Source organism: Pongo abelii, chromosome 10 (genome assembly GCF_028885655.2).
Source record: "Pongo abelii isolate AG06213 chromosome 10, NHGRI_mPonAbe1-v2.0_pri, whole genome shotgun sequence".
In the NCBI taxonomy this organism is placed as follows: Eukaryota; Metazoa; Chordata; class Mammalia; order Primates; family Hominidae; genus Pongo; species Pongo abelii.
The window spans coordinates 56987475-57000267 of record NC_071995.2 but is presented as its reverse complement, the minus strand read 5'-3'; the positions used below and the strand labels follow the sequence as shown (position 1 = coordinate 57000267).

Genomic DNA, 12793 nt, shown 5'->3' with positions numbered 1-12793 from the left:
AATGAAAGAAGAAATGCCTTCCTCTCTTTCTCCCCATAAGCAATTAGGCATTTTCACTCTGTTCCTACAAGGTGAATAGAAATCTAGATATATTGTTATGAATCTGAATGATAATAGCTAATGTTTGTGCCCTAGGCATTAAGGTCATAAATTATCTCATTTATGTTATTTATTTTTTTTTAGTCTGATCTTATTTGTTACTCAAAAAATCTTATTTTTGACTGGATTCAGACAGAAGTAGAAGCTCGCTGAGCGGACAGTCTGCGTCTCTTGGCAATCTGTTCCTGGTGCTTCTCTTCAGCCTCTTTCATTCTCTTGGCTGAAAGTTTAGCATATTCTGCAGCCTCTTCCTGATTTTTTTAGTATGCTGCTTCTTCAGAGCAATACGCCACCGTTTGTGTTGCAGGACACATGGAGTAATAAGACGCTGAATCTTCTGTGCTTTGGTCCTAGGTTTCTTACCTTCTTTGTTGAAGGGCTTTCTTACAACATGCTCACAGACATCATCTTTAGAGAGATTGAAAAGTTTGTGGATTCTGCTAGCTCTTTTGGGCCCCAGGCAACAAGGCACCGTAGTATCAGTCAGTCCAGGAATATCCTTCTCTCAAGTTGAGAACGCTCAGATTGGCATCTACAATGTAACAAATAACAGATTTCGCTTTCTTTCTCTAGTTCTCCTTGGTCTGTAACAGGAATGCCCCTTACTCAGTAGCAGGTGGACACAGCCATGGGTCAAGACACACTGCTTCATAGGGAAATTTTGTTTGTCATTCCCATTACTTATTCAAACCACATAGCCCTTCCATTCTTCACCCAGAGTGTAAGCAGCAACTTCTGTGGCCATACGCTTCTCATAAAAAGTAAGAATTTTGCATTCATCAATCACTTAAATGAGTTTCTGGCAGCCAGTGGCTGGGAAGAAGATGTTCAGCTTCATCTTGAAGCTGCTGATGGTGGCCTCCCAAATTATCTCATTTAAATAACACAAAAACTCTGTGAGGCAAGTAGTATTATTATTCTTCATTTTAGATGGCAAAGCTAAAGTTTAGTGATGTTAATCCAGTAAAGAGGAAAGCCAGAATTCAGATACCAATGCAAAACTAAAGAAAAGGATTTGTTCATGTGCTCTGGATATCTGATCTCTGTAAGTGTTCTGAATGAGTCAATTTAGTCAAATCACCAATTTTGCCATTTTTGTAAAAAAAAAAAAGTAAGTCAACTAAAAATAAACATCCTATTCTACTAGCAGCTGAGAGAAATGCTTTTCTTCCTTTCAATCACAGGTTTCTGACAATCTTCACAATCAGAATCAGTCTAGCATACTACCGAAAAATCCCCGCCTGAGCCCAATGGGCCCCAAGAACCTTAGAGAATCAGATAATCCCTTTACTAAATGGCATCATCAAAAATGTTACTTTTTCCCTCAAAATCAAAATATAAACATTAGGGGGAAATTATCTTAAATAAAAGCAAGAAATTAATCATAAAAAGAATTTGCTTGAAAGTGTCATAACTTTTCAATGGTTTTACTTTTCTTCCATATGTGTAAGGGAGAAAAATGTGCATGTATAAACATAGGTTGTCTTACCTTCAAGTGACTCCAAGAAAGAGTCATTTTTCAAAACAGAGTATTCCTATGTAAAACCTGCACAATAGTAGTAATGATTGTTTTTTGTTTAGTGTTTAAAAAGCAGCCCACCTAAATGAATTCCTACCTGCCAGACAGAACTGGAGTTAGCTAAAGAAAAAGAATACAGGGACAGGATGGCGCGCTAACTAAAATGCCTTTTCCAAATTCTCAAAATGCAACTACATGGACTATTCAAATTCAGCATTGAATATAAGATTCAGAGGAAAATTCTATTACAGAAGCAGTAGACAAAGAGACAAGAAGTGATACCAACTGCTTCCCTTCTTTTTGTACATTTTCCACCTTGAATCCCAAGGAACAACGTTCCAAACCTCTTATTCTTTCCTGGCTCTACGGTGCCTCTGAAATCAGTGATCCTGATAAATAAAATCCCATGAGGTCTGAAAGCGGTAGTTTCATGGACAACATTTAAATTGTTTCCATGTGCTTTCTGCTTGCACGGGATCAATCATCATGATTGGTGTATTATAACTTGCCCCGACTAAATTGGTCTCTCTCCTGTTGTTTTCTTTTCCCCAAGGAACTCAATTTTCCAGCAAAGAGCCTTCTGCTTTCCTCTATTTTTTTTAAATTTTCATATTAACTATAATACAAAAGACTAAATGAAAATCCAGACTCAGAGATTCTTGTTTTTAATCACCGGCAGGCATCTATTCCAGTGAAATGTTCATTTAACATACTTTATTTTACATTTCCATTTATTTTTGTATTAATTTCCAAGTCCAATTTTTGGATTAATAAAGCTCTCAGTATTAATGAGAAAATCATTTAAAGTACAATGGAATTTCAATCAAGAAAATATTGTTTTATTTTTGATACTTTTTTCATCTTTTAGATGCTGTTTTTTAAAAAAGAAAGAAAAGTAAACTTTAGAACATGGTGCACTTTTTAATATATTTCACATAGGACATGATAAAGGAGGAATGTGTTATTTAAATCCCTGTTCTGACGCATGCCTTTCCTCTAATTTCCATAAAATATTGGAGAATTGTTGATGTCAGCTATATCAACTAGCTGTTGATCCTATACAGTATTGCACACAGAGATTTTTGGTTTTGTTCTATAATTTTCTTTGATAGGGTGTATATTGCTAAAAGGCAATGACCATGTCTCTTTAGAGTAATGATTTGTTCATGTGCTCTAGATATCTGATCTCTATAAGTGTTCTGAATAAGTCAGATTAATAGCAAAATACATATGTGATCAATGCCCCAGAATCTCTATAAGCGAAAGTAACTATAAACGAGCAATTTGAAAGCAGTCAGATCCTCATCCTTTTCAAAAGTATATATTTCCACTGTTTTTTAGAATGCCATAAAGGCCACGTTATTAAAACCAAGAGAGAACATAAATGTACATGAGAGAGGTCACATTCTGGCCCTTCTCAAACTTTTCCACAGAGGCATCACTGGTGAAGACGAAACTGAAGACTGAATACATACACCCTGGAGTCGGAGGGCATCTCCCAAAGCAATCCACCTTCCATCTGAAATTTCTTTGAAGTCTTCTAATATTGCTTTAACATGAATGCAAATTGTGCCTCCTGCTGCTTAATATATCTGTTTGATTTAATATGAAAACTAAGTTGCTTATCTGGGTTAAAACTGACAGATGAAGAAAGTGTGGCTTGGAACTCCTGCACTCCCTTAAAGATCTACCAAGGCATGCTAACCTTTAAACTGCTAATATTCATTAGCAAGATGCCAAATAGATGCACTGGCTACTTGCAATTGATTCCTTATTTTTTGGAAAGATTGAGTGAAGACAGAGATTCAGAGACTGGAGAAGAAGCCAGCAGCGAAGGAAAGCAAGCTTCAACTCTAATGATACTCTGATGCTCCTGGGAGGAAAGAAATGCCACAAGAAAGAGATAAACTGCAGAAGGAAGGCTTGTAGGGAACCACAATCAAATTTACCTCACAATTTGCCTAAGGCCAAAGAAAGAGGCTTAATAGAAAATCTGGTGACTTAATTTGGTGATTAAAAAAATGCCCTCAAAAAATGAGTGAAAAAAAAGTAAGTAATTAAAACTATTCTTTTAGCAATAAAGGAGAGAGAACTCATTCATTTGCACATTTTAAAAGCATAAAACTAAAAAATGTTGGTTTCTCATATATTAGAAATAAAGTTATACAGTAAATCTCATCTTAATAAGACATCTCCAATTATATGATTCAGCAGAGTGTAGGCTGTAATTGTTTTAATGACATTTTAAATGATGAACAAAAGAAAAAAACTATGAAGGGCTAATGACATACAATGAAGCAATATGCCATCATTCTTTAGGATATAAATATTATTCCAGAGAATGTCTTAGTTTTAATTAAAATTAAATGGAAACACACAATATTTGTACTGAAGTCATATTATAGTGCTATGTTCAAGGGAATAAAAATTTGAATGTAAATGTGATCTCAAAGCCAGGTCTCTTGGTCAGGGATATACAATATCATGTTTTCCTGAAATTCATACCTTTATATCATTAAATTATATCTTATTAAAACATTGAAAAGTATCAGTGTGTCCTGAGAATATGCATTCTGGATGCCTTTTAACAACACATGAAACTGCTAAAAATCTAAACCCATATTCAATCAAAGCAATCAAAGTTATCTTGTTTCTTTGCCTCAACCTAGTGTATATATAATTAGTTGATTGTTTTTCCAAGCTCTTTATGGTGGAAGTTTCACATATGTGAAAAAGATGAACTCTATGTACCTACTCGTCACTCAGCTTTACCAATTTTTCACCAATCTTGTTCCTTTTATTGTTTTATTCTTTGCTGGAATATTTTATAGCAAATTCCAGACATCATGTCATTTTACCCAAAAACATTTCAATGTTCATATCTAATCGATTTTATACAATCTTCATTGCCATTATAAAACAATTTCTTCATGTCATAGTTGATTATATTTACTATTAAATTCATCAGTTATATTTTACTAAATAGGGTAGATATAATTCAGTATTTCTATATTATTATGTAAGTGTAAATATTTAGTTTGGCCATACATATATTTTCCAGGTCTAATGTTTTAATTAAGTTAACTGGTAAATTCAGTTAAAAGCAATGTTAAAGCGATTTCTTTTCTTTTGCTTGTTTTTGCTATATTAACCAGTCAAATCAGTTGAACCATCTGTGGTTACAGGCCTCATCTTAAATGTAAGCATCTGGGTGTATACACACTGGGCCAAATCAACCATATCATAGTCAACTTTTGTAGATGCCACATTATGTAATCATAAGAATACATGATTAGTATTAAAGCAAATAGATTATGCTGAGATTACTCCAAAGCAATTAAAACAGAGAGGCAGTAAGGGAGTGGAAGGAGAGCTTTGGAATTCACACAAATATAGGTTCTAATTCCTAATCTGCTACTTAATGCCTTTGTTAACTTCAACTAGTTAGCTAAGAGACTGAGTCTCAAAACCATACCTGAAGCACAGGGATAAAAATGCCATTGTAACTATTGTGAAACATATAAATTCTTACACGAATTATAAAACATCTGCCATATGATAGGCACTCAAAATTTCTTCTTTGAAAACTCCTTAATCAATATCCAACAATGACATGGAAGCAACCTAAAAAATCACCCTCAGTTCACATGTCTCTTAAACATTTTGTATAACATTTCAAACACTGTCTCATACGATCAGCAATAATAGACCATCGTCATTCAAAAAATACAATTTCTTTTTGCTTTTTCATTAGACAGATGTATGAATTTACTTGTTTCTCTTATGTTAGGCAATATGGTAAAGAAAGATAACTAGCAATCTAAACTTTACTTGGAACAAATTACCATGAAATAAATCATCTCAGTCATATTTTTCTCAGATAAGTAGCTCAATGAGATATGTCTTTGCGGGTTAAGAACTTTACAAAGCTGTTATTATTGTTTTAAAGTTTACAGATGAAGCAACAAAGGCTCAAGGACACAAAAAGTTTCAGAATAGAAACTTAGGACACATTGTTGTTTGAAACTAAATGCATTCCAATAACTTATCCTTTATTTAGATTTAAGGATGTGTATGAAAAGCATTCTATTGCCCCAGAAAAGGATGAAAAAGTCAGTAACACGTATTTAGACATTGTATCATTTTCTACATTATTCTGGAATATCAACATTAAGTCATGATGTATCTATCCAGCAATAACCTTGTGAAAAATAAAATACATACATACACACAAAACCCACCTGTTCCAATAATTCCACTGTGCTTTTGTGGCTCCCTGAAACTCTCTTTGTTGATGAAGATGCTTTGTAATGCAGCAAGGTTGAGGGTTATTGATCTATAAAAGTCTTTATGATTCAGCTGCTGTGGAACTGTCCACAATACCCAGGCCTCAAGGGTATGATTTTTCCAGTGATGCCAGGTTGATTCTTGGAAATTTACATGCTGCTATCTGTTTGACAATAAATTGCTCTGGAAATTCCTTATGTGATACACATTCAGGACTCTTTATAATAACAAGCTGTATATCTTGATGGCCAATTTGTCTTTTTTTTTCTTTTGAAAACTTGTCTTAATCTACTGCAGAGGTCACTTATGAACAGAATGCATTGCCTGCATTGGTTGTGTGAAGTAAGCACATTCTCTTAGCTTCAGATTTCACCCCAAAGTACTACATTGCTTTGTGCTGCTTACCTGAGAAACTGACAAGATTCAGTTTTCAACAATTTCTTTTTATATGAGAAAACATACTTAAAAGGTAGTCATTAAGGGCACAAGCTCCAAAGCCAGACCACCTGGAATGAATTCTTGGCTCTGCCATTTACTGGTTCTGTGATCTTGGGCAAGTTGCATAATCTCCAGCTTTAAGTTCCTTAGATGTGAGATAAGAAAACATGTAAAACATGTGGAATCATTTCATAGAATTTTTGTGAGGATAAAATGAGTTAAGAACATTGAAAATTCTTGAAAATCACCTGGTACATAGTAAGTTCTCAATAAATATGAATCATTGTTATTATTAACATAAATAAAAGATCTATCACAATTAATATTTGAATGCCTACTTCTTGCCAAGCACAGTGTGTCAGTTATGTTCAAAATATTTTAAACAATTTTCACAGTAATATTTAAATACACATCTTTATCCTTGTTTTGCTAAAGAGTAAACTAAAACCCAGAGAGGTTATGTAAATTGCCTAAACAAACAGAGTTGACAGAATGCTGAGCTGGGAATTGAGTTAAGGAACAAAGATTAGAGCTGCTCCATGGTGACCTTACATTTGGCCCTCCAGGAGTCTGCTGACGGATATACAATGCATTTATATTATTACAAAAGTTTGAGATTTTTAAAAAGACATTTTCTACATTAGTTAACATAAATATTTTAGTTATTTTTAAATGGAGTTATAATAATTGCTAATTATTCTGATGATGGAAACATTTAATAAACTTTTGTAATTTTCCTTGTAGAAGCCCAAAGATGGATGGGCCACAGAAGTGTCCCCTGGCAGGGGAAAAAGCCCATGGATCAATGAGTTTAAAGTCAAGCTCTTTCCTTGTTAGCTCCAAGACTAACTGATACTCTTAGAATATGCCATTCCTTCTACCTACATGTGCCACCTGCTCCCATACCTTCTCCATGGCACGCTCTTTTTCATTCTCAAGCTACAAGCTTAAGTCTTTTCCTCTCAGAGGAGTCTCCTATGTCTAACCTGTATGATCTTCTCTATTGTTATTTACATCACCACTCTGTTCATGTTGTTTGAAGCCCTTTTCATAATCATCAATTTAATATGTTTACTTGCTTGTTGAATACACCCCTGTTTATAAATATAAGATTCATGAGAAAATGGACTATAGTGAATATTCAATAAATAAATGATAAATAAAAAGTGAATGAATGATCCACAAATATATAGATTTCATCTCACATTTTTCCATTTTTCTGGTCTTAAAAAGATAGCTTCTAGTATCCCAAATGTAATCCTTTATTCATGGAACTCTTTGTTTTTTAGGTGTATCACTAAAGTTTTTTAAAAAATCATAATACTCTTAGATATACAGCATTATACATCACTTAGAAAATTAAAGAAACCCATCAATTAACCTTCTTTTATATACTTAATTTCAAACAATTGTATTCTTTTTCCTCTATTAATGTCAAATATACATTATAAAGTAGACACTGCAAAGTATGCATTGCAAAATGAGGACAAAAATAGAACTGAATTCATAGAGTTAAAGGGATATCTAAGTCATATATATGTTAAGCACTTAGCAGAATGCCAGTACATGGTTAGTCCTCCTGTAATTTATTGTTATTTTTAATAAATATAACAAAGATGGTTTATTATTTTAGCATTGTCATTGGTTGGTATAGTTTAATAATGATGAAAAATCATCAATACTACTTAATACAATGTTTTAAATAGAAGAGGTAGTTCATAAACATTCATCGTTGCTCACAATAGGGGTGTCTCAGTTTAAGAAAATGTTAATACTAAAATTCAGTAGGTCAATTCTTTCCATCAGAAAAAGATTATCATTTTATGAATCATTATACCTGTTTTTTTGTTTTTAAATAGTAGCTTTCACAATGGGATTCAACTCTTTCTATAGAACAACGACAAGTGGACAGAAACATCAGTGCTAGTACTTGGGGGGAGTGGAAAGAAGGCATCATGAAAGAGCAGCCACATAACATTTTATAAAGAGTTATGTGTCCTTTCAAGTAGATAAAACATCACATAAATTATAATATAAATGAACAGAAAATGTGTTTCAATGTTCCAAACTTTAATTTACATCAGCTTTTCGAGAACATATCAATTTAATCAAACAGCATGACACCTGCCATAGAAAGAATCAATATGATATGGGAGACGAAGGGCTGTTGTGCTGATGTAAGCCACAGGAAGTGATAAAACCATTAGTTCTTAGTGAAGCACCTAATGTCCCCTCAGATAATATAAAGAAGCTCTTTAAAGAAATAGTGGTTTGGGGCCAGGCGGCATGGCTCACGTCTGTAATCCCAGAACTTTGGGAGGCCGAGTCGGGTGGATCACTTGAGGTCAGGAGTTTGAGAACAGCCTGGCCAACATGGTGAAACCCTGTCTCTACTAAAATACAAAAATTAGCTGGGTGTGGTGGTGTGCACCTCTAATCCCAGCTACTTGGGAGTCTGAGGCAGGAGAATCACTTGAACCCAGGAGACGGAGGTTGCAGTGAGCTGAGTTGACACCACTGCACTCCAACCTGGGCAACAGAGCAAGACTCCATCTCAAAAAAAAAAAAAAAAAAAAAAAAAAAGAATAAAAGAGTGTTTGGGCAGGAAGCAGTAAACAAGCACTTCTTTTATTGTATAATCTTAACATTAATAGCAGTATTCATTTACTCTTCAGGTATGGTGTAGAGCAAGGGTTGGCAAACTTTTCTATAAAGAGTCAGAAAATATTTTAGGCTTTGGGCCATAGAGTCTCAGCCTCAACTACTCAATCCCACCATTGTAATGCAAAAGTAGCCATAGTTTTCACATATATGAATAAGCATGACTGTGATCCAATAAGACTTCATCTACATAAACAGATAGTGGACCAGAATTGGTCTGCAGGCTGGTAGTTTTCTGACTTCTGATGTAGGGCACTATCAACACTAATGTTTTGGGAGTAACTGCCATATGTCTAGTCCAGTGGAATCTCTTTTACTTCCAAAATTCTTTTTGTTACTTTACCTTCTAACAGCTTTCCCCACAGGTTGTTGTGAAGATTAAATGAGAAAATCTATGTAAAGTGCCTGAGACAAAGTTTCCAAAATGATTTAGCTCAAATACATAAGCATAGACTCTAAAGCTAGATTGCCTGTGTTGAAATACTAGCTCTACCCTTTATTAGCTATGTGGTCTTCTACATGTTATTTAATTTCTCTGTACGGTAAATCCTCCCTTAATGTCGTCATCCATAGGTTCTCAGAAACTGACTTTAAGCAAAACATTTTATCACAGGTTATTGACATAAGAAAGAGATAAGTTCCTATATTTCTGGTCACAAAAACATCACTAAACTTCTAAATAAAGACCTCAAACACTTCTAGTATTAAACATTGAAATAAATGTGAGTAATACATACATTTAAGAAAGATTAACAAAAACAAGTATGATGATTGTTTACCCACTTATTCCAGTTCAGGCCTTGGATGGCTGGAGCCTCTCCTGGCACCTAGGGGAGCAAGTCTGGGACCACTCTGGTCAGGACACCATTCCATCACAGGGCACACTTACACACCCACACTCACTCACACCGGGGCCATGCAGATGCAGTTCACCTAATGTGCATGCCTCTGGGATGTGGAAGGAATCCAGAGTGCCTGGAGGTAACTCAAGCAGACAGAGAGAGAATGTGCAAACTCTACACACACAGTGGCCCCTGCCAGAGTGGAGTTTTTTTTTTTTCCTCATCAGTGTTAAAATGAAATAATGTTGAAAGAAACTATGTTATTCAAGGATCTGCTGTACTTCAACCTTTTGCACAGTGAAATGAGATAATAACAACATTTACAGGTTACTGAAGGAAGATGAAATGAGTAGATGTATATAAAGTGTTTAGAACAGTGCCTAGCACACACTAAGCACTATATGAATGTCAACTATTGTTATTGTACTGTTATTGTTGCAGTTTCATAACTCAGTTAACTTAGTTCTCTCTAACTGAAAATTAGAAAGAGCTATACTATAAACGTGGTATAAAAAATTAATGGTAGGAGAGCCAAGAAACAAAGAGACCATGACGTGCTACAGTTAGGTTCTGGAGGTCAAAGTGGACAACTCAGTTGGGGTCAAATGGTGTAGAATGTTAAATGATATGACAAGGATGTTGGACTTCATCTCCAAAGAAAAGAGGAATCGCCTAAGGAAATTGCCAGTTTGGATCTAAATCTGATTAATGATAAATAACAGGATGGTGAGGCAAACATGAATTTTAAAGACCATGTCCAGTAGACTTAAGGAAATAAAAATTTAAAAGCACAGGGCCCCAGAGCCTTATGCTCTGGAAATATCGTGAGTGCAACGCTGCCTATGTTGCTTAGATTTATGCACATGGAACCTGAGCAGTTTCCCTGAAGGTTCACATTATCCTCTAGTTGACCTGCAACAGTGGGAGGGGTGCAGAAAGGAAGGGCCCAAAGCCAAGAACAAGTTTGTCCCAGAAATAGAAGGATTGTGACAAGAAGCTAAAGCCAAAAAGCAACTCATTTTCTCACACAAGATTGAGGAAGAAGAAAGTCTAGTAAAGAGACCAAAGCCATTGTAGCGAAAGAAAAGAGTGAACAAGAAGGAATAAAAACATTTAGATCAATAGACAAACAGCAAAAGGGCCATCTGAGCAGAAGTCTGTATTTCACTATATTTCACTACAGTGGCACATGCTAATACAGGACTATGTTTTTAAATACAACCTACTTGAAGATTAATATGGTAGAATCAGCAGAAGGCCAAAATGCACTAGAACTCTGGGTGACCAAGAGACACCATGGAAATAGCTGGCCTTGGGGTTCAGGGACATGTACAAATCTGGGACAGATCTGGTTTATCTAGAACAGTGCTGTCTAATTGAGATGTAATGTAATCCATATGTGTAATTTCAAATTTTCTAGTAGTCACATTTTTAAAAATAAAAAAAGTGAAATAAAATTTAGGAATGTATTTTATTTAACCCAATGTATCCAAAATACTATCATTTCAACATGCAATCAATATTTTAAAAATGAGATATGTTACATTATTTTCTTTTTACTAAGTCTTCACAATCCAGTTGACACATATAGCACATCTCAATTCTGGTGATGAATTTTCACTGGTAATACGGGCTTTTATTTAGATTTATAAAATTTACAGATGGAAAAGTAGATTTACGAACCTAAGTTGCTCCAAACGTATGTAAAAGTTTTTTAATAATTGAATTGAATTTTCATTTTTAAATTGATTTTTAATTAAGGAGAATCAAATGAAATTAAATTTCTGTTCCTCAGTCACACTAGTCACATGTTTTATGTTCCTTAGCCACATGCCACATGTGACAAATGGCTAACATATTGGACAGCTCAGAAAGCTAGAACCTGGTAGGGTTAGTCCTGAAGGAGGGACACCAATAATCTAATGTAAAAAAGGTGCTTAAGAGACTGAATGCTGGATGTCCTTAGGGTTTAGAGCAGTGTTCTTAACCCACTGAGTTCTACCATATTTAACTGTACCCATATCACAGTATTTAGAATTTTATTATGTTAATACTGCACTCAAGTCATAATTATATCATAGTTGAGGACAAAAAACTATATTTTATAATAATTTATGTATTTTTATAATATTATATGAAAAAACTATATTTTATAATAATTATGTTTTAATCTTTATAATGCTTAACACATTGTAAGAACATAGTGATCATTAAACAGTTGATCAATTGGTTGACATAACTGATTACATTGTAGTTCTTCATAAACACATTTAAATACTGAAAAGCCACAGGTTATTTTGATCAGTGCCTCAGTGGAAAGGCTTATATGAAAAAAAGAAAAAATGGCTAAGATGAGGAGGGAAGAATTTCTAGACATGGAGAATAGAACACAATGGCTTAAAAATAAGCTAACTGTAGGAATAGTGAGGTAAGGGGAGTAGGAAGTAGGTGCCTTTTGGGTAGAATAAACAATATAAGCTAGAATGTAGCCCAGAGGGCAGTCTATAGTTTTGAGAAACAGTAGAACGTCCTGAGCCACAAAATTAAAGTAGGGACTTAATATGAGGGAAGAGCCATTGCATGTGTATAAAAGTAAAAGAAACAGCATATTATAAAATTGCACTCGAAGACAATTCTTGCTGTGATGTATCAGAACATGGAAAGGTAAAGACAGGCTAGGCACTGTTATTTGTACCTATGGAAATGGATAGGGAGGGGGTAAATAAGAAGATGCTGCAGTTATTGCTATAAAAAACTGGCCATAGAATAATAGAATGATAGAGCACTCATTTAAAAGTTCATAGAATTTCCAAATGTGGTTAAATTTTAGCCAAAGAAAACTAAACACTGTACAAAACTGGCTCCAAAAGTTATATGTGAGGTCCTCTACCCAACTGCACATGTGGCTTAAAATGCCTGGAGTTATTTATACAAAAGCAGGTAGCTT

The 12793-nt window shown here is 34.6% G+C and overlaps 1 pseudogene; it reads right to left on the bottom strand.

Annotated features, from left to right (window-relative positions):
* Window positions 1-211: 211 nt before the first annotated feature.
* LOC100451128 (small ribosomal subunit protein eS6-like) lies at window positions 212-937 on the bottom strand (annotated as a pseudogene).
* Window positions 938-12793: the final 11856 nt, after the last annotated feature.